This window comes from Wyeomyia smithii, chromosome 3 (assembly GCF_029784165.1).
Source record: "Wyeomyia smithii strain HCP4-BCI-WySm-NY-G18 chromosome 3, ASM2978416v1, whole genome shotgun sequence".
In the NCBI taxonomy this organism is placed as follows: Eukaryota; Metazoa; Arthropoda; class Insecta; order Diptera; family Culicidae; genus Wyeomyia; species Wyeomyia smithii.
The window spans coordinates 265722304-265750244 of NC_073696.1; the positions used below are offsets into that span (position 1 = coordinate 265722304).

General features: G+C 38.3%; 1 protein-coding gene and 1 long non-coding RNA gene across 4 annotated transcripts in view; both read right to left on the minus strand.

Annotated features, from left to right (window-relative positions):
* Nucleotides 1-27941, minus strand: part of LOC129726525 (homeobox protein cut-like) — a 310880-nt gene that overhangs the window by 108165 nt on the left and 174774 nt on the right. The window lies entirely within an intron of this gene.
* LOC129726527 (uncharacterized) lies at nucleotides 11429-27941 on the minus strand. The gene is made up of 2 exons (XR_008728352.1): nucleotides 12654-27941; nucleotides 11429-12587 (listed from the first exon to the last, which is right to left on the minus strand). It is a non-coding gene; the product is annotated as an uncharacterized LOC129726527 (long non-coding RNA).

Sequence of the window (27941 nt, forward strand, 5' to 3'; positions counted from 1 at the left end):
AACAGAACATCACGGTGATCAGTGCTGAGATGGATTCCATAACATTCGAAGAGCAAACATGCGAAAAACGTGAAGCTACTCCGTTCAGATTTTCTGGGCACTGGATACACCTGGTCCGGCATCTACAACATATTGGCACAATTGGACAACAAACAGAGCATCGAAAGAAAGCCCAGTTCCGGACGGCTTACGACCCTGAGCGCTCCAAAAGATGCCGAAGAGGAAAATCGTGGGAAAAGTGGCTGCATTGCTTCGCCGGGAGGTCGGTGTAACCGGCCAAACAGTGCAAAAGTACCTGACGAACATGGACATACATATCAGAAAGCGGCAGTGGACGGGGGTTCAAGAGCTGCAGACAATATCGCAGCAACAGCGGCTGAATAAGATTTCGTTTTTCCCAGCGTGGCGGTTGTGATGAACGACGAGACTTGTGTAACCCTGGATGACAAAAAAAAAAAACCTGGATGGCAACGACTGGCAGGGCGCTTCGTATTTTTCATCCCCCATGAAAGAAGTGAGCTCCGGGGTGAAGTTCATTTCACACACCAAGTTCACCAAGAAGGTGCTGCTGTGGCTGACAATCAGCGTGAAAAGAGTGTCAAAGCCGCTCTTCTTTCGCTCCGGATTGGCCGTGAATTTCATCAAGAAATCCCATAAGGGCGAAGACGTGGTGTTCTCGCTGAATCTAGCGTCGGCACTATACTCGAAGCAATCGTTGGAGGAAATGGAGCGGCTGAATATCAATGTGGTATTCATAGTCGGTCATCCCCCAGCTTCAATTATCTGTCTTAATTTTTTTATCACCATCTCAAAAAAGTCAATTTTCCAATGCAAACGTTATGATTAAAAGACACACAGTAAAAGCACTGCAGTAAGCTCTGTTGTGCAGTTATTAAGCGTAATTTCCTTTCGTGTGAGAAAGTTTATTATTTTTCTGGAGAGTTATTTCAGCTCAGATACACACGATTCGCTACTCTCTTCAAGCAAGTGCGTCGCTTCACCCACTAGAGTGAGAGTTGTTGTTTTCGCAGTGAAAGTTATTCTTCCACACGTTAGTGATTCTCTGAGGAGAAATGACAAGCCTGCCTGTGATTAAAATAGTTGTTTCAGTTTTTATTTAAAAGTGGCCAACGATAGATCTGTGAGATCATAATCAAAGCAATTTCAAATATTTCTGTACTATTTTAGCAAGTTATGGGTAACTAAAATTAAAATCGCATGCTTAAAAAATAATTTAAATGGATAGAATGAAACCAACAAGCGAACGACAAAAAATGTATGACTTTATTTTGAAACCATGAAATTTTATACATCAAAAATTAAAAACTTTCAAGTGTATTATATGTTAGGGTTAGATTTAGTTACCCGATAAACATAAAATTGTTATTTTACTTGAAACTTATGGCGAATAGAGGTGAGTCATTCCATTTCAAGTGTTCCAATCCAATGTCAACGACTTTCTCAGAGTTGGCTTAAACTTTAAAGGATTATCAATTTCAAGGTCCGGTGTAAAAATCCCAACTTTGGTGCCAATTGGATCACCCCTCGCTCCGTGGGACCCTTCCGTTTTCAAATAGGAGTGCAATTTTCATTCCGAAATCCCTATTTTATTCTCTAAATTATGGGCCACCACTACCTCTAGGAAATAACCAATACATTAATTTCCAAGAAAACTAGTCAAGGAATCTTCCAAAACTATCGATTTCAAGCGGTAGTGTTGCCAGATATATTCTCTCTGCATTTGAAAAATAAAATCGCATTTCTCGGTGAATTAGTGTATTTCGATTCCAAATGAGATGATTTGGTCGTATTCCTAAAAAAAAATTCACGAAAAACACTCATCACACCGAGGCATTAAAAGCAAAACTCGAGTTACAGCGTTTTTAAAAAATAAAGTCAAATCATCTTTAATCCGAACAAATCTTCTTTACTAAGTTTATTTTTATTTCTCCGAATCACATTTTAAAGATATTTCGAGGAATAAAAACAATTAAAAGTTTACAGGGAAGTGTTGCCAGATATTTAAAAAATTAACCTACGTTTTTCGGCAAATGATTATAACTGATTTCAAATTTGACTGACACTTATAACTTAGAGATATTGCGAGCAAAACTCGAGATAAAGTATTATTTAAAAATTAAGTTAAATTTACTCTGATTTGCTTAGGGGCCATCCACATACCACGTGGACAGCTAATGTCCACGGTCCATACAATTTTTTTAGAATTTATATGGACAGTTGTCCATGGAGAGGGGGGTCAAAATCGTTAAAAAACTGTCCACGTGGTATTTGGATGGCCCCTTACAACTTAAATTCCTATTTTGATAGTATTTCTAGAACTCTCTTAATATGAAAATTTTTGATGATACAATTTAAAAAAACTAACAAAGGAATTCAAAAAAATATCTAAGTTATGGCCAGAAGTGTTGCCAGTTGCTTGGATAGTAATTAAAAGATTGCAGAAAGGCGCTACTGTCAAAAAAGGCTATCGAGGGGTGGTCAAATCGGCACCAAAGTTGGGATTCTGGCATACGGACCTTTTATGAATAATTTTCCAAACTTTGAGTTGAATTTAAAAAGATCGTAGAGTTGTTGTTTTTCAAAATCGTCAAAAACCTGTTCACGTGAATGGTTCTTTAATATATCTCAACTTGTTATTATTAACAACATTGTAACATTTGTGACAGCCAGAGCCAGACAAAGTCATTTTCAATTGATAATTATCAGGTTATACTGACGCTTTGACCCGTCGCTTTCAATTGAAAAGCTTTTGTATCATTTTCGGGCACTTCTTTAATATATCTTCTTTAATATATCTCAACTTGTTATTATTAACAACATTGTAACATTTGTGACAGCCAGAGCCAGACAAAGTCATTTTCAATTGATAATTATCAGGTTATACTGACGCTTTGACCCGTCGCTTTCAATTGAAAAGCTTTTGTATCATTTTCGGGCACTTCGTGAGTCAAATGAAACTCAGTCGAAAGCTCTTGCTTTGATTTTGCCAACTTAAGGGCTTGGAATTGATACAAATGCTTTTCACTTGAAAGCGGAGATTATCACCATCACTCTCACATGACGATTCTCAATTGAAAATGACAATGAGCGCTGACGGAGACAGAAGGCTTCCATACAGTACTTCACGCATATGTATAGGAAAGAGGGAGGAAATATTGATCGGAACTTGCGTAATGTATTTATTGGATGCCATTACCGTTCTAACTACGGCTGGCGGTAATAGAAAACTACCATCAAACGACGCGATGCGGTGCTAATTTCAATTGAGACGCTGAAGGAAAGGATAGAGTCTCTCTCTCCGTCACTCTCTCCATCGATTTAAAAAATATCATTATTAGAAAGAGCGAAAGAGAGAAAGAAGTGATTCGTTGAAAGTAGCCGAAAGGAATCATGTGAAAATGAAACTGTTCGAATCGAAATGACAGCGCGAGTATATCAGTTTCATTGTTTTGTTTCGAAAATGTAGAGCCCGGGTGACAACAATTTTAAACGAGTTTTTTTCGATTTATGTTAGTTTTTCGTTGGAGGCTCATTTCAAGGGTGAACATCAATATTAGCGCTTTGTGAAGCTTCGTATACTTTTGGCATAATTCGATGTAGACTTGTATACACGTTGGTGCCTTAAAAAAGGCAATTACCATAAAACAGAACAGGAAGAATGTGCTGTACAGTAAAGAAACACTTCTTTTTTTAAATGTGTAAAATGCTGAAGTGTTTTCTCAGAGTATTAAGTGAATGCTTACCAATTTGCTAGAACAATGTTTGTGTGTTGTGAAGAAAACTGTTGGACTTCATTAGAAACAGACAAAACTCGGTTAATTTTGTTCAATCTCTTTTATATAATAACTTTTTTGTTTACGTTGTTGCCAAATGATTGCCAAATTTATTTTAACATCGATCTCCGTAGATGTTGTATTCCATAAAAACTTACTGCCCTTAGCTAACTAGCGAGGAGCGGCCTTAAATATTCGATTTTTCTATATTACAGCAAGACAACGCTCGACCTCATGTTTAAAGCAACTTTCACTTTCGTTTCCAATGTCTATCATTTAACTTTTGAATACTCGCGAAATGATGTTCAGATATAATTTGGATGTATTACGGCTGATAAAAAAATACTGCAATGTCAGATTGAACCTTACTCGCAAAGGTACTGATCGTTTTCGAAAAGATACGAAAATCCGTATATTAAAATAACATGCAACACTAGTTAACCTCCTAGTATTACAAGCAATCCAAACCTTCGACTTTCAAGGTTTCCACCAGTAAACTTCCCTTATCCTCCTGACTTAGGGCACCGAGACGAAGAAGATTATTAACCTTCTCATCTGGTTGTCGGACACAGGGAATAATGGTCTTGCTCAAACTAACCGGCCTGTGTGGTGTCATGACAAACAGAAAAACACCGGATATAAACACTCACACTCACACTCGGATGAACGTACAGGAAAAAGAGAGCGAGAGGACCCCGGACCCGGAAGTTATGAAGAAACCGGCCACTAGTTTTGCTTGTTTGTTGATCAATTGTTCCGACTGACGTCTCTTTGATTAAGGGATTTCTGATAGTGTTGCTTCTTTTTCCGCCTCTCATCCCCGGGTAATTTTACAACTGGGTTTTTACTACTCTGCGCTGCAGATTTGCAAATATTTGCAACAGTACTATGATGACTGACTAAGGGGAGTGGGGGTCAGCAGACAATGGCAGGATGGAGATGCTGTCATTCGCTCACACCGATCTGGATTTGTCTATCTGTCTGTCTGGATGACTGTCCGTCCTTCCGTATTGAACCGAGAGAAGTTTTGGTTTTGACTGCAACTGAAACTCGAGTATCGCTTCTTTGTTGGGACTAGCAGCAGGGAACCGATTGGGATGGGTTTGGTTTCGATTTTCGAAAGTCGAAGGTGGGTGCGAAGCGATGACGACTCCATATGCAAATGAAAATGCCACCCTGCTCCGATTGAACCGGTCAGTATTCTCTATAGGAAGGGTGTGCGAGTGGGAGTGGATCCGATATGGCCTTCCTCCCGTCCACACTTGATTGGGCGTTTGAGATGTGTGTTTTTGTTGTGTACCGGGGGCAAACATGGGGATGAGGCTTTCGGTGTCACAGTTGTCCGGTCGGATCGGTCAGGAAACAAGATATGGTTAAGATTGGAATGGACAGCTCTTCTGGTCCGGACTGGTCTCGGAGCTCCCGATCGGAGGGATGAGGAAAAGTAAACTTCTAATAAATATTGTTTCACTTTTTGGTTTCTCGTGTTTGCGATTGTTCAAATATTGAACAAAGGCTTACCGGGTCTCCCTGGCTGGTGGGTTTTTCGCCCTGGAGCAGCTTCGGGACGTTTGAATTTGATGGGTGATTAAATTTGTGGTTTTTTGGTTTGTATTATTTTTTATTCAGTTTGAGTCAGCAGGCTGAAACGAATCAATTTAGGCTATTTTTGGGGTTTCGTGGTTGGAAAGCGTTTTGTTGGCTTCTCTGTTCGATTCAGTCTCAGCTCGATCCGATTTTAAACCCATTTTTCATCGACTGAGCACGTGGGTGCTTTGAGAATTTCCCAGAGCATTTCACGCCTCACGGGAAAATTCCTCAAAAGTCCCTTGTTCTAGCGTTAAGTTGAGTGCAAACAAATGGAGAGCCGAGCCAAGGAAGGTGTGCAAGAACGCGACATAAATCAATCTTTAATCCCATTTTCTCCCTGAATTCATTCGGTTCCCACCTACGCGCGTCGGCTGAGGTAGACAAGCATAAAACACTATCGATATGTTTGTTTTCGCGCCTTCTCCGGCCGCACCTTTCCCGTTGTGCGGGGAATGCAAGCCGTGAAGGATGGGGACAAGTGCGTGTGTATGCCGGTGACACTCGGGAATAAATCACAATTCAACGGCCATGAATCACTACGCACGGCACGGCACGGCAAGGCAAACGTCGTTTGCTCCCCAATGATGACGATGATGCGGCGCGGTACGGATGTATCAATATTTGAGGGCACATTCCATCCAGGCACGACTCACTCACGTAGTTATTCAGTCATTCTGGGGGGGAGTTTTTCTTCCAACGATTCCCGAACTCCGAAGACAAATGCAGTCGAAACCGAAACAAATTCTATATTTTTATTAGATTATTTTCGGCCCCGACCGAAGTGCGATGGTTATTTATGTACCGCCGGCGCAGAGGAAGAGTGTCGCTATCGATGAGAGGTAATATGACAACAAATGCTGCTCGATTATGTTGCAAGAGTTGGAGGCAGTTGTTCTGTTTCGTTTGTTTGCTTGTTAAGAATCCTAAACCGAAGGGTCTATCGACGTTGGTTACGAATTAAATTGACACTTTTACTTGCGGGACGTCAGTATTTATGAGTCTCACTAGGTGGACGTCGTAAAATCGACTCAGTGTGTAGTGAAACCAAGTTCCAGTCTGTCAAACTCTGTCAAATTCTGTCAAACTCTGTCAATAGTTCATAATTGGGGTACCCTTCGGATGCACTCGGGTGAAAGTGACGAATTAGACTGGGTGCTAATAATCCGTTACAACGTTCACTCGGGTCTGCACTTCGGAGCGGTTTTTCGGGCTAGCTTTCACGTCAGCCTTTGTGGGGTGGAGGGAAAAACAAATGAAACTCTTGTTGTTGTGCTGTGCGCGAGTGGTGGAGGAGCTCGGTATTTTTAGCGACAGAAAATCTGTCCTCTCGTCTATAATTTATTGCTGTTTTACATATTATTATTGTTTTTATTGCCTCTAGCCTGTGACGGTAAAGTAGTGTCCCGGACTGTGGTGAATAGTAGTTAGACGCGATAGAGTTTCTGAACTGTCGAAGACGCGATTCTTCTTGTTTTTCTCTTGCGCGATGGAACTGGTTGATTGGAAGGGTTCTGCACTTGGGCGGAAGAACCCGCGTCGCATCTATGACTAAGTCAATTAAAGCGTGTTTATGGCTGGGACTGAAATATGCGTAAATTGGTATGACTGTTTGCAAAGTTTTGTGTGTTTTTATGGATAATGGTCGCCAATACAAGTCGCAACCGATCGCGGGAATGGCATGAGATCCGGGCGTCGTCTTCACCATCGTCGTCGTCATCATCACCCATCGGGATATGATCTTTACTGCGATCCGATGGGTGGATGCCTCGTTCGTTCGGCTTTAATTGCAAAATTAATGGTTTTGCTTTAATCTAGGCAGCTGTTCGCCGTTTTCGTTGTCGCCCGAGAAGAATCGCATAGCGCGCCCAGTCGGCAAACAATGTTTGCTGCAGATTTTACACGGCTGAATTGTCTCTGCTCGCGTGTTCCGCCGGGAGATTTTGATTGTCTGTTTGATTTGGCACGATGGTGAAAAGAAAAGGTTAAATAAATATGACAATTTGCGCTTGTTGTTGCACCAGCTACAGGACTTTGAAAAGAGCTTTGCTCGACTGAAGGGTTTTGGGTAAAAATAGTTTAGATCCGGACCCCAGACAGCTCTCGCAAAATCTGCAATCTCCACGAAAAAGACACCAACAAAAGCCACACATGTTGCGAAAAATTATCGCACATGGACGACAACGAAGAAACGACTCATTAGAACTCACTCTCATCGTCTGTCACGCTTGATGGCATTCCCTTTTTTTGGTCCCCCCCTCCCATGGACCGAAAGCAGTGAGACAATTTTATGATTCTTATTTTCCAATTTATCTCTGCGCAGCAGAGTCAAGGGACTTGGACGAGCAAAAAAAATCTCAACAGAGCCCTCAGCCGTCCAACCGGAATATCGCAGCGGTCGCCATTGCGGGCTAATTTCGATTTGAATCCTGTGACTGGAGAGCACTGGAGAAACTGCATCATCAACAGCAACAGCCGCACCGGAGCGCAAAGTCGGCGAAAAATCTTTATGGACGTTTTATTTAATGGCTTGGATAAAGGATATAAATATCGCATTTGGAAACGCGCATCGTTGAGCAGTTTCTTGTTTCCTCCCCGCTTCAGTCCCCTCACAGGAGGTCTCTCATAAGGATGCAAAACATGTGCTTTTTTATATTTGACGGTAAACTCCGCACCCACGAGAGAATGCGATGCCCAAAGACACAAACGAAATACAGAGGAGTAGAAAAAAAAATCACCACGCTTTCATTCATTAATGATGACGATGCTGCTGCCGCGAGAGCCCGAAAGGAAAAATCTTCTCCCTCGACACGTCCGAATTACCTTCCAGCTGATGCACCTCTCAGGCAAGCCAGCCAGTCAGCCTGGCCGCGATTCGAGCTGTGGAAAAAAACTCCATCCCGAGCTGGAGGAAAACGTGAAAACCGCAGTGAATTTTTCTTCCCTTCTCACGTGCGCTCCGTGGGAGCTGAAGGTACGTAGGCGAGCGCGGAGAGATTGTGCACTTTTTTCTCCCTTCCCAATTCCTTCCTAGTGCATGCAGCAGCAGCAGCAGCGGTCTCGCACTCGCATACGTAATTTATGCGCTTTGCGACCGCGGATTGCATTTGCAACGCGGGCAGCGCAATGACGACGGCCCTGAAGCCAAGGTGCATAGAGCCGGTGAGGAAAAACCTGACTGCGGGGAAGGGTGTGCGGTGCGAATAAATCATAAATTCTGCTTATAAATCATTGGCTAAAGCAGGGTATCTGACCTCCACGCATGCCGCACCCGCGCCTTCGGATGGAAAAATTAGAACCGGAGCAAATAGTTTTTCTTGATATCCGGTTCGGCTGGCACCCGAGGGGTTGCTTTTGGGAGGCGAATTTTTAATATCGCTTTTTGCCACTGCAGAAGGTAATTTATTGCTTCCATGTGTGCGAATGTCGGTTATTAATGCTTGACGGCCTTGCCCTGGCTCTTCTGGATCAGACTTTGGACTCTGTCAATTGCTGTTAGGAAACTTGGAAGCGCAATTATTTCCTCATTCAACTTTCCAATATGTGTTTATAATTCGCCTTTGGCGCCACAACTTTTACGAGCAATTAGTCACTCTACCCTCCGTTCGATTGCATTGCCTCCATCACTTCAATCAGCGGCCGTCAGCCAACAAAACCCAATCCGAATGTGTCATTTCGTCCAGAAAAGCACCATAAAATACTGCCATACACACAGGCCAAGGTGAAATGGTGGAGAATAAATCAAATTGCATGCAATTGAATAGAAAATTATACGTCCCCTCCTCTCCGCTCAGCCGGCCCGTTTAAAACACCACAAAACACAACTCGATAGCCGATTTAAATCTCACCACTCCGCAAGCCGCTCTCCACTCCCCACTCCCCACACAGTACACAGTTCCATTCGATAATTTATTCCTGATTATTATTAGTACGAAACGGCCTATATACGACTTTACGTACGAACCCGGGTATTATTTGTTAATCACCTTCCTATTTCCCTCCCGGACCCTTGACTTAGAAACCACGCTTCCTTCTTGCCTGATCACGAAGCGACACAACTGTACAGCCATGAAATTAAAGAAAACACAGAAGGACTCCCAACCCCCCATCAATCCCGCGCTATCATCGCCACTTTCGCCGAAACATTTGCATATAAATTTCAACTTTTCTGATAAGAACTTTGTATTTTTATTGCCATTCATTCGTCCCGATGTGCACACAGTGTGGGGTGGTGGTGGCCCCTGCTGTGGTGTGCTTCAAACTTCGAACCTCGTCGTTGCGTACCCTTTTACCCTTTTACGACTGTGTCGTTTGATTTCTTTCTCTGTTTTTTTTTCTCTCTTGCTCCGCTAAACACCCCTCTTTTAACATCGTCACCCCCCACTCACACGCCCATGCCAACTGGTGACTATATTTTATCAATAAAACTATTCTCACTCACGTATCATATGGTTTGTGTATTAGTGGCCTGCACGGTGTAACGATGCGGCAAATGAGGGTTGCGTCCGTAGCTGACGTCAAGGTGAACTGCTTGTTTTCGAATATTTTCCGCACAGTACGTGATTTTGTAGGTTGCTGGCAAATTACGCTGATTACTATGACAATTTCTATCATCATGAAGGATGTAGGAATAAGATTGAGTGAAATATTGTAAAATGCTAAGTAAGGAATTGTGGAGCCTTCAGTAACGATCGAAATCTTCGATATTTTCCGAACGTGTCAAAAAAGTTCTTACCCTAGAGCTCAAACTGTAAAAAAACGAAAGATTATGGCTTTCAACCATTCCTGTGAATTTTGTCGCTTCTAGCAAAGCTAGAAGCGACAAACCCGGTTAACTTATTTTACTCGTTAACTCTTGATTTTTTTTTAATTTCATAGCTTATTTTTAACTATATTTTACTTTATTTTTCTGGTTTATATTGTTTCGCTAAATCAAATTTTAGTCTTTTGAAATTTTCTAAACCCGTTTCATTAGTTTTCGCAAGTGTTTTGCGCTTGAATTTCTGTTACATTTTATATTTTGTTTCAATGTCTCTTGTTTTTGTTTCTTTCCGTTCACTTTCCTTCTTATTTACGACCATATTTTCCAATTCATTCATACATTCAAAAATGAAAACTTTTCGGTGCATCTACTTTTTAACTGTTAATTATTTACTTTTCCAACGCTCAGTTAATTTTTGTTTTATTTCTTTTATTTTGTTTTCTTTTTTTTTTCTTTTTTTTTCTTTTTTTTTCTTTTTTTTTCTTTTTTTTCTTTTTTTTTTTTCTTTTTTTTCTCTTTTTTTCTTTTTTTCTTCTTTTTTCTTTTTTTTGTCATTTTAAATTTGAATATTGCCTCCTATAAACAATTTTCAATTCCGCTTTTTATTTTGACTGCTTTTACATTCAATATTTATCATTTTTATTCTCTAATTGCTAGTTTATGTTGTTGTTCTGTCTTATTTTCGGTCTTTTCCGTTCACTCTCCTTTTTATTACGTTCCATATTTCCGATGTCTTTTTTCGTCATTCCTTTTTACGCCATCTGTTTCTATTTATTACCATTTACATTTCATGTCGAGTAGTCTTTCAATGTTTCTTCTGCCCAGTTTTCACCTTGATTTAGGAACCATCCAAATATTAAATAACGCGGAATTTGACAGTTTCCAATACCCACCCACCCCCACGTAACGCAATTTTACATGTTTTACATACGCAAAGTAACGCTACGCTGAATACAATTGGAGGAATTGCCTGATGTTGATCCATGCCAAACACAGAAACAGCTTGTTTTGGTATTAGGAGTTATCCGCCAAGACATTTTCAAGCAATTGCAGTTTTTTTTTAAAAAGCTGCATTTAAAAATACAACGAGAGGTCAACTGCGCAACTTATATGTTTTTTCTTGTATGGCGTTTTTTTCATTCATTTATTGTGTTTCTCCTCATTTTCTCTCTTCAATTTTTCATTCTTAAATTTACACAAATCGTTTTTTTTTCATGTTTTGTTATTTTTTTTTTTGCGAGAATACAAGAGTATACGCATTTTGCGTAAATTTTTCAAAAAAAATCGATTTTAAAAGGTATTTTTCCGATGAAATTTGCTAATGTTTTTGATGTTTTTTTTCAGATTGTATGTTCTGCTCAACTTTTAAGCATTTGTATTTTTTAGCAACTATCAAAAATTCCCGCTGTTCATTGGCATTCAATTGTTTTATTCTGTTGATTTTCGAACTTTCTGATAAAATTTTGTTTCTTTTTAACTACTCTTTTTCTTGTTTGTGTTTCATTTGGAACATAATTTTTTTATTTTTTTTGTCTATTCTCTTTATTTTAAGCCAATATATTCTTTCGTTTGTTACGGTGCTTCCCGTTTTATTTTAAGCCAATAGATTTTTCCGTTTGTTACGGTGCTTCGATTTTCTTTTTTTGTGTCCAAATGATGCGATAACGAATTCGGGCTCTCTTAATTTTTCATATCTTCTACTATTGTGAAGTTCTTTTAGTCCTTTTTTCTTTTTTTTTCTCCATTTAGTTGTTTGTTTTCTCAAAGAGAAGAAAAGTTAATGTTGTTTTATACTTTTTTATAATTGTATTTCTTGCATTCTTATTGTTCCAGTGCTGGATAGTTCTGACTCTCTTTCAATATCTTTTCAACCAACTGTTTTAGTTTTGCTTTCTGTTTATTTCTGTTCCAGTTTTGTTACCATTTCCTAGATTTCTTTTGCTTATTTGCTGTTTTTGCATTTGTTCACATTACAGCTCTCTCTTTCCCCTTCTCTCTTTCTCTTACTCTCTCCCTTTTTTTCTTTTTATGTCCTCCTCTTCCTCTCTCAGCTCTCTCCTTCTCTTCCTCTTCCTTCCACTCCTTATCTCTCACTTTTTTATATCTTTCACTATTGTGTTCTTCTATTAGTCCTTTATTCTTTTTTTTTCTCCATTTAGTGGTTTTTTCACTCAAAGAGAAGAAAAGTTAATGTTGTTTTAGGCTTTTTCATAAATTAATTTTAGCATTCTTATTGTTCCGGTTTTGGATTATTCTGGCTCTCTTTCAATATCTTTTTCACCTACTGTTTTACTGTTTTAGTTTTACTTCCGTGTTTTTTTTGTTTTCGTTTCGGTACCTTTTCCGAGATGCATTTTTAACCATTTTTATCTCTCTTATCTGCTGTTTTTTTCCTTTCCTTTTAAATTGCATTTGATCGCATTACAACTCTCTCTCTCTTTCCTCTCTCTCTCGCTCCATTTCTCTCTCTCCTTCTCTCTCTCTCTCTCTCTCCTTCTCTCTCTCTCTACTTCTCTCTCTCTATCTCTCTATCTCCTCTTTATTTCTTTCTCTCACTCTTTCTCTATTTATCTCTCATTCTTCTTCTCTTTCTCTTCTTCTTGCTTCCTCTCTCTCCTACTTTTTCTTACTCCCTCCCTTTTTTCTCTTTATGTCTCTCCCTTCCTCTCTCTCCCTTTATCTTCCTCTCTCAGCCCACTACCTCTCTTTCTCTTTCTTCCACCTTCTCTCTCCCTCTTTCTCCCTCTCTCTTCTTCTTTTTCTCCTTGTCTATTTCTCTTCTTCCTCTTTTTATATTTCTTTCTTTTTCTTTTTTTTTCTATTGCTCTCTCTTTATTTCTCTCTCTGCTTCTTTCTCTTCTGAATATTTGCATGTTTCTTGATTGTATATGTAATATTTACCAATATATTCCGAAATTTTCCGAAGTTTATATTTTTCTTGATTGTTCTTAGTCTTATACTGTTTGCCTTCCGGCTTTTTTATCTATACATCGTTATATTTAAAACTATTTGATGTTTTCCTTTTTCCTGTCTGTGTTCATTTTTCTTTGTCCATATTTTCACATTTTATTTTTATGCAATAGCTTTCTTGTTTGTTGTGGTTCATCAGTTTGTTTTACTTTCCTTATAAATGATGCGAATTCAGTTCTGAGTTCTCTTTTTGTTTTTTATTCTTTCACCATTGTGATTCTTTTGAAACATTTTTTCCATTTTGTTGTCCTTTCTTGTCTTCTTCTACTTTCCAATTGGAAGCAGTCTATTCTTTAAGTGGGAAGTCAGTATCTCTCAAATATCAGAAACGTTAGAGATTTTTATTCAACTTTTTCCTTATTTTCTTACATTCTTATTGCTTCGGTCCTGGATAATTTTCATTTTTTCTCCAAGTCATTCTCTATCTCAGTTATAGTTTTAGTTTTTTTTTCTATTTTTATTCCGTCTCCTCGCTTCTCTTTTGTTTTTATTCACTTTTATTTCTCTCATATTTCTATTTCTATTGACAATATTAAACTATAATATGATAAAAGATTTTTCATTCCCTAAAATATTAGTTTTCTTGTATATTAATATTTCAGTACTCTTTTCTATTCTCGTATTCCTTTTTTGATTTTTTTTTTGGTATATTCTCATCCACCTGTTTCTTTGCCCTCTTTTATATTGGTTTTTCTTATTCGAGTTTTCTTATTTCAGTTTGAAATATTTTTTTAAATTTTTTTACACCGACGTTTCGTATAATCTATATTCTACAATAAGGCTCTACAAGTCAATTAAGACTAAATATTTTTTTAGAAACTGTTTCGCAAATTATGCACATAAAATATCATTTCCGGAAGGAACAATTTCCTGTAAAATGTTTTTTCGGCTATAGCATTAATTGTGAAAACAGGTAATTATCAACCTGACAGAACATCCAAAAATACATTAAATTAGCTAAACATGATACAAAATACAATTTTGTTTCCATGAAGAATATAGATTAATCGAAATGCCAGTGTAGAGAAAAATATCGTTTTCTTTTCACATTTTGCGAAGCCGAAAGAAAATCCTCTGAGTAAACTAACAGTCGATTAAAAGTGTAGTTAAATTTTTTTAATACCTAACATTTTTTTCGTAACTTTTTTTAGGTGATAGTTATGTGATTTTTCAGTATTTTGATACTATTTAATCCTTTCATTTTATCTTGTACTCTCTTCTCTGCTTTTCTCTTTTGTCAATTCAATTTGGTGTATTCTTTTTTATAACTTTTTTTTTGAACGTTGTTCCCTTTTCATCTCTACTTTATTTTTATTTATCTCCCATTCTCTCGCTAACTCTGTTTTTTTTTTGAATGCCTTCATTTAATTATTCTTTTGCTCTTTTTCATTATAAATCCTCTCTTTAATAGTTCACCATGGTTTTAGTCTTCGAGTATTTTTTTCTGTTATTTTCTTCTCATTTTGATCCCCGTTTTCCTCCTCTCGCTTTTCAATTATCTTTTTAGTACCTCACGAAATTAGGACACGTTAGTAATAATTTCTTCTTCGTTATTTTTATTCACTGCATCGTTTCTGTTTAGATAGTGGATGATTTTCGTTTTTTTTTTTCAAATCCCATTTGCTCTTAACGTAATAGTTTTGCTTCTTGTGCTTCCTTTATTTGTTCTATAACCTTCCCATTGTTGTTTCTTCCCGTTTCAAACTTGTAGTTGCTATCAGGTTATTTTCCTTTTTGCTTTCTATCTTTAACACAGGGAGCATGTCTTTCTTTCTATCCTCGTTTTCTTCTTTCTATCGATTTTTATCTACATTTTTCTTTTACTTTATCATTCTAAAAACATTGCTCCTTTCTTTTTTAATGTGCACTAGGTGTATTTTCGGCTGAGCTGTCTCAAATAAATGGAACGACTTTTGTTTTCTACTGTCCGACGTTTCGTCACTGAGTGACATCTTCAGGGAAAACTACAGGTATTTATCAACGATTACTAGTGTGTTGTGTATATGACACATTTCTAAGAACGGTATGTGTGCGGTCCACTGGTCCACTCAAAACGATAAAGAAGCGAGTCGATCTCGATGAACTCAACACAACTTGAGCAACAGTTCTCTCAAGTCTCATATCCAACACAAACGCACATGACAATTAGTTCCTTTTTCGTCCATCAATCTCACCACTAGCCACCACTGATATGTTATCCCCCAGATCTAAAGTACTGTCCATAACGAAGCCATCCGCCATCGCAATAGGTCCATAGCAAACAGATTTGATAGGGTAAAAAGAATACTACAAATTTTGTAGACATCACTATTACAGAATGTACCTCAAGTCGTCCCAATTAGTGTTGACGATAAGCTTAAATTTTATTTTAAAATGTACTATGATGAGTGTCATGTCGTAAAATTATTTCTAACTTAAGCACGAACATTTAGATCGCAGTTGAACATTACGATGAAAGGTAATCTGAAAGTATCGGCTTTTCTCATTCTCAAATCCATACCGAAATATATCGCCTACTGCCATCTAAACCGTATTCCATGGAGCGCCCCCTCGTGTTCGCACGGGACCCGCAAATCAGTGCATGCCACGGGCCCTTATTCGATCAACCGAATAAATTAAATCAAGCGACAGCGGAGCGGCTTCCGAAGTTTTCACCGAATGACATTTAGGATCAGTTTCGTTCGATGGTTGTCGTCAGTCGTGGATGGAAATTGGCGACAAAGGCAGGGGGCGGGGGGGTGTAGATTTTCATCAAGTCATCCATTAGCGAACGGTTTAAGTTGTTCGGAAAAAATCCTTACCTCGGATGTAACACCCGCCAGCCAACAAACAAAAGTAACAAACAATAATAATACTAATAACAACAACAACAAACGGCACACCACGAATGAGTGCAAACAAATCGAGGAACAATTCCTTCCAGTTGGCTGAAGTCGTCTGTCAGTTCGGTTGCGTTGTCGTCGGTGGGCGGCCGGTTGCCTCCTGCGAGTGGGTGGTGGTTGTTTGATTATGGTTAGCCGGGTTTCCACCGCGCGCGCCGCAGAGTTTGTAAGCGATACCGCGTCGATACCCGTCCGCGGAAAAACCCATCCCCACTGGCTTAACGACGGGTTGCAACCAACCACTATAAATATAGCGAAAGTATGTTTTGTTTTGACACTTTCGAAATTTAGACTATTTCTGCAGTGCGCCGGCACTTGCTGGCTCCGCGTTGGATGTGTGAGGAAAATTAAAGCGCAAGGAAGCACTGCCGCCTGTGTTCGCCGGTTCGTACGGGCCAAAATATATGCGATTCGATACCATCTTAAACGCATTCCGCAGCGTACGTGAGTCTAGGGTTCCCAGCTCTGGGTGGTCCGAGAGGTTTGGCCCTAGAGTCGCGTCGCCGCGTATCTTTCGAATCTGCTGTAGCGAATGCAAACGACGACGTCGTGGAGTTCAGGTTCCGAATTCGACTACTAGCAGCAGGGAAGAGACAGACAAGAAACAGTAATTGCTGGGCGAAAGGAAAACCTTCTGTGAGTCGGGTAGTGTGAGTGTGTAAGGTGCTTCGATGTTTGGAGGAGAAGGAGAAGGAGGTTTAAGGAATTTATGATCTCGATCTCGACTTACACGGCGGCGGCGGCGGCAGTTTGAGACACAGCGCACATCCAACCAGGCTTGCTTGGATTGGCGTATGTTTTCCTTCGTATTACCGCTGTCGGAGGGGGGTGAGACTAGGAGTGAGTGTGTGTTCGTGTGTATGTAGGTATGCAAATGGGTTTTCAATGTTTTATTGTTCCATTTGCAAATAAACGCGTGTACTGTGTGCTCGACTAGCAAGTCCCTTTTTTGGGTGGGGATCGGAATTTAGTGTCGTTATCACTTCATCTTGGCGAAAGCTGCTGCTTGCTGTTTGCAAGACTTTGGACAAAGTTTGGACTAGTTTTTGCATTGTTTGCGGACGATTGTTTGTGTTGTTCGCTGCTGGGAAAGGCGGAATTTTGATTTCAATCAGCGGGAGCTTTCTTGCGGGACAACATCCTGCGTTAGGAGCGGTGGAATGTGTGACGGAAGGAAACAGGGGTTAATATATGCGCTCGAGTTGTTTTCCGACGGGCTTCCGTCAAGGTTACCGTTGGACTGTTTGATTTTAATAGTGTCAATTTTTTATTTTTTTTTTGAATTGTAATTTAGTTGACAAAATTAATTAATCTAAATTTTGAAACTTTCTATGAGAAATCCCCACAAAAACACAAAAAAGAATCTTAATTTTTTAATTTTCCTGTTGAGTTTTTCATAGAAGTCCTTCAAAAACCATCGAAACCGTTCAATTAAACTTTAGGAGTTTTTGAAATTTTGAAACTTTTCATCCACTAAAACGGCCGAAACGTCGGAAATCTAAATTCTAATTTAGATTTAGATCTCATTTTTTTGGTTACCCTGAAGAATAGGAAACCTTCTAAATGTTGTCTTTTTTTTGAGAAGTCCCTGAAAATTATCATTTAAAATGTTCGAACAATTTAAGTAGATTGTTGTACAGTCTTTTAAAAAGTCCTGAATATTGCAGATTCTAATTTTGTCATTTTTTGTGTGGATTTCTTTGAAATAATTACCTAAAAACGACAAAAATGTCAGGTAATTTAATAGGATTTTCGTATAAAATATAAAAAATTGACATTTTTTATGTAAAGTCCTCTGTAAAATACCATTAAAACTGGCCAAAATGTCAGAATATTGAAACAAATTGTTGTAGGTTTCCTTAGCACAATCTTAAAAACTGCAGCAGGTTTCAAATTTCGACATTTTTCATGGGAAGAAAAAGTACACTAAAACAGCCGGAACGTCGAGTAACTCAAAAGTCCAAAATAATACATATATTAATTCTATGGAGAACCCTTAGGAAAAGTCACCAAAACAGCCGAAACGTCGGGCAATTTACCCAGACTCTCTTTTTCTAAATATCTCTGAATAACAGGAAACAATCTAAGTTTTGTCATTTTTTATGGGGAGTTCTTTGAAAAACCATTGTTGGTAGTCTCGCTCGTAAGCAGCATGCAACACCTCATGTGAGCTTCTCGTTGCTACCGCTATCACACACTGGATAATTATTCATTCAAGCTATTTCTCGTTCGTTTTCGCTTTCTTTCTTGCTCGCAATCGCTCTCGAGATCATATGCCCACACTCCCGTCTACTCTCCTCGTGTGTGCTCGTGTGTAGTGTACCTACTCCCCTACTCGCGAGAACGACCAGCTGAAGGCAATTGTTTCAAGATGCTTCGTGATGGTTGTAAAAAAATAATCGGACTACTTTGGCAGCGATTTTTTTCGGCTGGTTTTGCATAAGACTGCTGTAAAAAACTTACTAAAGCAGTCCAATACCCTACCTTCGTTTCGCGCTTTCGATTTTTTTTTCACACGTGTAGACAGGTACAACACGCCCAAACCGAGAAGCTAATTTTCTTCTTTTGAAATATGTAAGCAAAAATGAAAGCTGGATGTTCTTGGGGTGCTGTCTTCTAGAAATAGGAATTTAGATACCGGTATTGTGGCCGGGACGCATCAAACAAATTTCCAGAAAGCATGTATTCAAGAATATTACATGCAAGCTTTCATGTTTTCTTCGGCAGGTTCCTGCATAAGATCGCTGTAGAAAACCTGCCAAAGAAAACCACTGACGAAGTCGTTCGCTACCCTACATGAAGTACATGCAAGATTGAGATTTTAGTTGCCTTATAGTTTGGAGGTTTCAACCAAGAAATACCTTAGCGAATCATCGAGTGACTAATTTGATTCCTTCTATACTTTATACTTTATGAGTCCAATTTTATATCATTGTGTGACAAATCTTTAGATTTGTCTCACAATGATATAAAATTGGACTTATCATTTTATGTCGTTGATTCGATGTTGAATGTATTGCAAAATTTGCAGCTTAAAACTATTGAACTGTGAAAAAAATCGGTGAGAGAATTTTCGTCTTCAAGAAACGAAAATTTCCAGTATTAATTATCCTGAAATTATCACTGGTGCTTTTTTTTCATATCTGTAACTAAGCAGCCGTATCATTGTTGACAAATGAAAATCACCAAAACGATTCCATGCGATAAAAAATCGGAAGTGATTCTCCGGATGAGTGATTTTTTCTACTCGCAAGCAGGAATTAGCGTATTTTTTTAAAAAGTGGCTGAGTAGCAATACAAAAGAGTTTTTGCGTGTCGGTACGGGCTTGCTGATACTCAAGGGAATTCATAAAGGATAAAGAGTATCTTTAAAGCATTTGTGAAAATCACTTGAGAAGTGTAGCATATGCCTCGTTCACAAGCAGAAAGGAGAAGAAATATTTTGCTTCTCGCTCGCTTTGTAACGCTGTGATAAAGTCCTCCTAAAATCGACCGGAACGTCTAACAATTTAATTAAATTTTCGTTTAGTTTGTCAGAAGTCTTAGAAATTTTAATCCTCTAAGAATGTCGAAAATTCTAAATTTTGACATTTTATCATAAAAAGTTCCTTTGATTTGGTAACCAACAACAACAAACAAACAGATTATAAACTTTGATATTCCTCACGGAAAGTGCCCTGAAGGAGACCATTCAAAATGGCCGAAACGTCAAACAATTTGAATAAATTGTGGTATATTCCATTAAAAAATTGAAGAATAGAGAATATTCTTAATTTTGTTATTTTTCATGGGGAGTTAACTGAAAAGTATGTTTCTCAAAAACTTTAGAAGTGTCAAAGAAAGTAAAAGATTCTAAATTTGACACTCGGCCACCAAAAACGGCTAAACCTTGGGTAGATCAATAGATCGTAGTTTTTTTCGTAGAATTCTTTTTTAAATTAACTAAAACATTTTCAATTATGACATTTTTATTGGAAGTTCTCTGAGAAAGACTACATAAAATGGCCAATATGTCATAAAAGTTTAACTTGATTGTGGTATAGGCTAAAAGGCATTAAAACAACCCAAATTATAAACAATTCAAAAAGCTGTCGTATTTTTTCAAGTCATGAAGAATATCAAAAATATTTAATTTTGTCATTTTTCATGTTGAGTTCTTTGAAAAAGTCCACCCGAAATGACCGAAACGTCGGGTAATTCAGCTATATTTTATTATTTTTTTAAGAAGTCCTAAAAGCTTTGGAAGTTATAAAAATGTTGAAGATCCTAAATTTTGACATTTTTCATGGAAACTCTCTTCAACATGGCCACCGACAACGGCCGAAACATCGGGCAGATCGATTAGATTGGCGTATTTTATTATTTTTCTCAAAATAAACTGGAAGATTCTGAATATGACTGAAAAATCCTCCGGAGATGCACTTTTAAAATGACCGAAAAGTCAACGAATTTGGATGAATTATGAAAAATTTCTTCAAAGAAATGATTGTTAATGATTTCAAGTTTTGATTCTTTCATGGGAAGTTCCCTGAAAAAGCACGCCAAAACAGCCGGAAATTCGAATAATTTCAAAGTCCAGAATAATGCAGAAGGTGTTAAATTTAGATACTTTAGATGGGAAATATTTTGAAAAAGGTCACAAAAATAGCCGAAACTTCGGGAATGTAACTAGATTCTCGTATAATTATTTCGAATAACACTAAAGAACAGAAAACATTTCAAATTTTGTATTTTTTTATGGAAAGTCCCCTGTAAAAAGGCACTCAAATTGGTCAAAATTGTTGTATATTTCTTGAAAATTTTTCGGAAAAATATAGAAGATTCTTAGTTTTGTAATTTTTTATGGGGAGTTCTTTGCAAAAGACCATGAAAAACGACCGAAACGTCCAACAATTTAACTAAATTTTCTTATACATTTTTCGAAGTCTTAAAAGTGTCAGCAATATTAAAGAATGTAGAAGATTCTGAAAGTTGACATTTTCATGGCAAGTCCTTATAAAACAGCCACCGGCAACGGCCGAAACGTCGGACAGATCAATTAGATTGTGGTAGTTTTTTTTTGTTCTCAAAATAAATTGAACGATTCTGAATATTTGTTATGGAAAATCCCCTGGAAAAGCCCATTTAAAATGGACGAAACGTCAAGCGATTCGAGTGACATATTTCTTTGAAAAAATGATTGATAATGGTTTCATATTTTAACTTTTTGAAAAAGCCCACCAAAACAGCATTCAAAAGAAAGTTATAAACGTTGACATTTTCTATGGGAAACCATGAAGAATAAGAAGCATTCATAATTTTGTCATATTTTCTTGTGGAGATTTTCTTATTTTTTTTCTTTTTTTTTCTTATTTATTTAAGAAGCTTTAAAAGCTTTGGGAGTTGCAAAAAATGTTGAAGATCCCAAATTTTGACATTTTTCATGGAAACTCTCTCTCTGACATGGCCACCGACAACGGCCGAAACATCGGGCAGATCAATTAGATTGTCGTATTTTGTTATTCTTTTCTAAATAAACTGGAAGATTTTGAATATGACATTTGTAATGGAAAATCCCCTGGAGAAACACTTTTAAATATATTTATTCAAAGAAATGATTGTACATGATTTCAAATTTTGATTTTTGAATGGAAAAATTCCGCCAAAAACAGCCGAAACGTCGAACAATTTAAAAGTCCAGCATAATGCAGAAGGTTTTAAGCTTTGATACTTTTGATGCGAAATGCTTTGAAAAAGGTCACAAACATAGCCGAAACTTCGAGAATGTAACTAGATTATCGTGTATTTCTTTCAAATAACACTAAAGAACAGAAAACATTTTAAATTTTGTAATTTTTTATGGAAAGTACCGTGAAAAAAAAATGCATTCAAATTGGTCGAACTTGTTGTATATTTCTTTAAAACTGGAAAAATATAGAAGGTTCTTAGTTTTGTAAGATTTTTATGGGGAGTTCTTTGTAAAAGACCATGAAAAACGACCGAAGCGTCCAGCAATTTAACTAAATTTTCGTATACATTTTCAGAGTTTAGAAGTAGAGTGTCAGAAATCTTAAAGAATGTACAAGATTCTGAATGTTGACATTACTCATGAGAAGTTCTTCTAAAATGGCCACCGACAACGACCGAAACATCGGGTAGACCAATTAGATTGTGGTATTTTTTCACTCTCAAAATAAATTGAATGATTCTTAATATAACATTTGTTATGGAAAATCCCCTGGAAAAACCCATTTAAAATAGCCGAAACGTCAAATAATTTGAGTAGATTGTGATATATTTCTTTGAAAAAATGATTGTAAATGGTTTCAAATTTTAACTTTCTAAAAAATTCCACCAAAACAGCATTCAATAGAAGGTTATAAACGTTGATATTTTCTATGGGGCACCATGACGAAGAAGAAGAAGAAGAAGCATTCATAATTTTGTCATATTTTAATGTGGAGTTCTTTGAAAAAGTCCACCATAAACGACAAAGCAAGCAATTCAATCAGATGTTCATATATTTTTCAGAATTCTTAGAAGTCCTTAAGAATGTAAAAGATTCTGAATTATCATTTTTTTTTGTGAAAAGTCCTTCGAAAACGATACGATTTTTTGTGGAAAGGCCAGTGAACGACCGAAACGTCGGGCAATTCAATTAGATTTTCTAATTTTTTTGGGAGTCTTCGAAGATTTGGAAGTCTTGGAGAATGTAGAAGATCAATTTTGATATTTTTAATGAGAAACCTGCTGGAAAAGACTATCCAAAATGGTCGAAACGTCAAGCAATTTAACTAAATTTTGATATATTTACATATAAAAGTTCTGAGGAATGCAGAAAAGTTTAAATTTTGACAATTTTAATGGGTTAAAGTTCCATGAAAAAGTTCGCCAAAACAATAACAACGTCGAATAATTTAAAAGTAAAAAATTAGTGTAGAAGATGCTAACCTTCAAATTTTCTATGAGAAATCCCATTGAAAAAAAACCCTAAATGGCCGAAACGTCAGGCAATTTGACCAAATATTCGTATATATTTAAATTCCCATGAAAAATAAGCAATAGTTTCGTTACTTTTGTATGGGAAGTACTTTGAAATAGCCCTGCTAAAACGGTCAAAAGTCTGAGGACAGGCCTTCAAGGTTACCGTAGCACTGTAAATTTCAATAGTGTCAACTTTTCAACTTATATTTTGAGCTTTGCAGATAGAAACTCCTTCATGCTATACGTAATTGAGTTATCATAATGCAACCCAGTAGCTTCCGAATAACAATTAGTATAACTGATCCCTCAAATTACTTTAATTTTGTTTCGTTTATGCCGTACTTCTTCCATCAGTTTTTATTCTGTCGCTTTTTTTGTTTTTTTTTTTAAGTATCACAGGAAGTTACGTATAAAAATGAAAAACTATGCAGTTCGGTGACGCTGAGCTCTAGTGAACAGAAGGATCGCTTTGTTTGAAGGTTGGATGGAAACCAAAATCTTTTTAGTGTTGATTTCGCAAATGCAACTGACACAAAATCGTAAGTATATTTTTTATTTGTCATTCTATTATCTGCGTGACCACACCTTTTTGTGAAATTTCTTTTCATAGCCCAATTTCAAATTTAGCGTACAGAACATTCGTCTTCATTGGGATTTCGAAACCCCTTATGCCTGGTCATAAAAATACACTAGAGTGGATTTCAGAATTTACGAGGTTTACTTTAAAGCGGATTCCCCAGAAAATGCGTTTTTTACGCTGTGTTAACATACCGTTTACATGGGTTTCCATTTTTAAATCGTTTACTAAGAATGTCCGATTAGTTTCAATTATCCGATTGTTGAATATTCACTAATCTGATCTGATCATTTAATATTTTTTTCGATTTACAGGTAGGAATAGAACGACTTTCGAGATAGTTGAAATGCTATTATTTTCCATTTATTTTCAGTTTGAACTCTTGGGAAAAGCCTGTGCTGAGAAGTGTTATCGTATTTTTTCTTTTTTAAAGTATTCAGAAACTCTTTTCAGTTAAATAGTGGATCCACTGTTGATTTTATGTCCGACGTTTCGGCTTTCAAATTTGGCCTTTCTCAGGCATTCTGCAAATTTAATAAATTTGTAGATCCCCTGAGGAAACTTATGTCCGAAGGTCGAAACGTCGGACATATAAAAAATGTAAGGTTTTGATCCACCGTTAAGGCTAAAAAGTTGTATTTCCTTGAAGAAGTAAAATAGGGTATCGAACGTCTCCGTCAGTGGTTTTCTTCGGCCCCTTTTTGAGTTATCAATAAGTCACAAATCAATTATTTGTACTCAATAAAGACCAACCGTGTTAGTTTAGTTTACATACTTTTCACTCTAGGTCGGCGTGCAATCAGTCCGAACTTAGCACCAAAATGATTATTTCGAGTAGTCGGCATTCAAAGTTTAATCTTCCCGTATGTTTTCTGCAAGCTGCTACAGAGATTTTTTTTAATATATAGGGTAATCGCTCCTATATTTATCTCAGTACCTATATTCATCTCATCACGCCTTTTTAATCAATTTATCGTCAAATTATACCATATTTTCTACGTAAAACTCTCAACCACTTGAGTAAATCGAGAAGCAAATAGATTTACTTTGAAAAGTTTGTAGAAATTTGACGGTAAATTGGACAAATGGGAGAAACAAGATGAATATAGGTGCACCTGGCTGTTGAGATGAATAATGGAGCGATTACCCTATATGAACTTTTCAAATCTTTTAGGGTTTTTACATGAATAATTGATTATCATTCTTACATCCCATGGTGTCAAAACCTTCATTTTGAAACAAATGGCGCTTGGTTCAGTCTGATCGCATGCCGTCCAATTCTGTTCGACGCTATAATAAAACGACGCTATAATAAAACGACCACTGAATCAACGAAGCAATTCGAGAGATAGTTGAAAAATGCGGGCTTGGAAACTTACCGAACTTAAATTATGAACCAAAAAGTACTACTACTAGTTTCGGAGCCAATTGCGGTGTAAATAAGAGCACCGAAATCGAACCGAAACCACCAAAACTCGACAACGAGAGAAACTCCCCCCGTTTTCGGTTGCGAGACACAAACCAGCCCAGAAGGTAGAAATTTACATGTTAATGTTTCTCTTCGGGTCGTTTCCCGTAAAGTTCTTCTGTCCGACCTTTGGGAAAAATCGCGCCAACTTCCTTAAGCCTCGGGGTAAGCACAGAAGGGCGAGGATCGCGGCATTGCACCAAAAAAATAAATAACCAATATATCGCATCGTCCTTCCTGCGCTAGGCTGCGAGGAACAAGGGGATGGGGCGCACGAGCGAACAACTTCTGCTGTTCCAACTTCCGTGAGTGCAAGTTGGATACGTGTAACCTCCCTCCCGCTTTCTTACTCTGCTAGGTTTCCGGCCTCTGGCCATCGTCAGCGTCGAATGTGTGAACTCGGGGAGAAAATTAATGAAATAAAACAAAATACACACTGGCACTGCTGCAGTGGCAGAAGCTGGCAGTCCCTGTTTCTCCTGTTCACTTTTCTTCGGCACTGACTTTACTAATTTTTCGGGAGTCCTGGCTTCTCATGTGCTGCTGCTTCCCCCCTTAGGGAAGGGAATTATGGATTGCAGTATATGAACCGCCCGGGGTGGCAGCCAGCAGCAGACGGCCATTGTCTGGTGGCTTCTATTATTTATGTTAGCTTATGGTGCCACAAAGCATAGAGAAAAAGAAAAATAGCCCTGCGGAAGGTGAGTTGCTGCTCTCGGTGCAAGAGGACTTCTTCCACTGGAGTTGACTCAATTAGCGATATTAGCTACGCTGTTGTACGCTTAATCAGAAACACCCGAAACAACAGCCTCTTAAAACCTCGATTAAACGTTGTAAACACTTCCAAGCAGACAAACACTCTCGCCCCAGAGGAAATCAATAGCTTAAACATAACCATAAATACCCCTCACAAAACCACCAGAACCAACCGCTAAACGGCTCACCTCAAAAATGGCAAGTTAGGCATCAAATTCCTCGCAAGAAATTCTGCTGGAGCCCTTTTTCTTCCTTTCCACACTCACTGGCAGCAGCACGGACGAAAAAAGCGGGCGTATAACTTTTTATGGTTCAATTTCGGATTTACACCCGCATCCTTGTTCGCTCGTATCGGCTCTGCCACCAAACAACAGCCGAAAAGTTGTTATTGTTTTCCTCGACCGAGCTAGACAAAGTCCAAAATCAATACTAATCGCTTCTGAGCTTCCCCCGAAGACTATTTCTTTTCTCACGCCAATAAATCGCACAGGGCCAAGCGCCACGAAAACAAACAGCTTATAGAGATATTAAATTTTTATGCTGCACAACCCGAACTCCCCGATATTCGCTGGCAAACGTTTCGATCACGTTACCGCCCGCTGTAAACAAGATAATCGCCTATCAGTGAGTAAAATTTGATGTTTCAACCTTGCCGCGTCCGCCCCTCCTCGCTAGATCAGGACGACTTTCTTTCTATATTTCCTTGGATCAACCGAACTGGGCGGGGGAGTTGTTTCCGATACTGTTTATTTATTTTTCCCTTTTCTCCCCCGAAAGGATCCGCATCGGCTGCAGAGAAGTTCGTAAGCTGGTGTGAAAATTCCACCGTCAACAAATCAAGTGGAAAGTTTTCCGCTTCGTTCCCGCGCGGCAGGTTGGAGCGTCGACGACGACGAAGGTGGTGGACCTATCGGCTACGAAAGTGGCATAAACCAATAACAATAAAATCCTTTTTTTTCTTGCTTCCACAAGAAGGGGACTTCCAGAAAGAAAATAAACAGTGGCTGAAATTTGTGTAAACATCCGCCTTTTTTTCCTTTTTAGACGAAGGGAAAAAACTTTTGACCTTCGGCCGGCGGCACTTGATTGGTTCGACTCGACCCGTCATGACACCGCTGATCCATCTTTCTTTGAACAACAAGAAATCAAAGAAAAAAATCTCAGCTCAATAGAGGAGAAGTTTTTTTTATAAGGGTCGAACAATTTATCGCTCTGCCAGCCGTATCAGGGGGCAGATGATTGGAAAATTGAGCTGAAAAGTGATCCCGAACCTGTTTGGAATATTTATTCTAACGCCTAGCGTCGTCTTGTCTTGCTCTGCAAGACGATGGATGCAAATGAGTTCCGGCTTTTGGGACGGGCGACGGTCAGAGGGTGTTCAATTTTCTCAAGCGCCTTCTTTGATCTACCGACTGAGACGGCCAGAGAAGATGGCGAGGGGCTAGCGATAAATCAGCCCTAAACAAACACACGGTGTTGGCAGATGTTATGCCAAGGGATTCCAACCCCGGGTGTGGGGAGGTGAAAGTCGTTGAAAAGGGCAGTACCACCAGCAGTAGAGGTCACTAAGTGGATTTGGTAGCGTACCCAGCTAATTCTTCAAGATGGGCGGAGTTGACCTATGAGCTCGAAGTAGGTGTCAAAAATCGAAGCAACCGAATCAACAGGCGAATTCGCTTTCCCCTCCGATGCTCCTTGCAGTGAACCCTCGTCAATCAATGATGATTTGACGATTTTTTTTTCTTCCCTGCTTTCCCCCCGACAACGTTTCGATTTGTAGCAAAGAACAGATTACTCAATATTTGGACACACAGCAAACAAAGCGATAAAAGACAAGAATCGGAAAGTAAGTTGTTCAATCGCTCACCCCCACTGAAGAGAGAAGAAAAAAAAACGAAGAAAAGAATGCGGGTAAACGTCACTCCGGCGGAGAATGAAAAACCGAAAACAGAGAACAGGGTAGAATTTTTCCTCGAGCTCCCGAGAATGAAAGCGAAATTCAATGAATTGTGTATAAATGACGTAATAAAAAAGCGATTGTATTGTTGTTTGAAACATTTTCCTCCCCCGCAGTCGATCCTTTGCCGAACAGGGCAGGGATTTTTCCAGTTACATTTTTTTGTCGAGAGTGAGGTAAAAAAAACTCTTTCTCTTCATCTTCGGGGATAACAAAGAAAAGAAA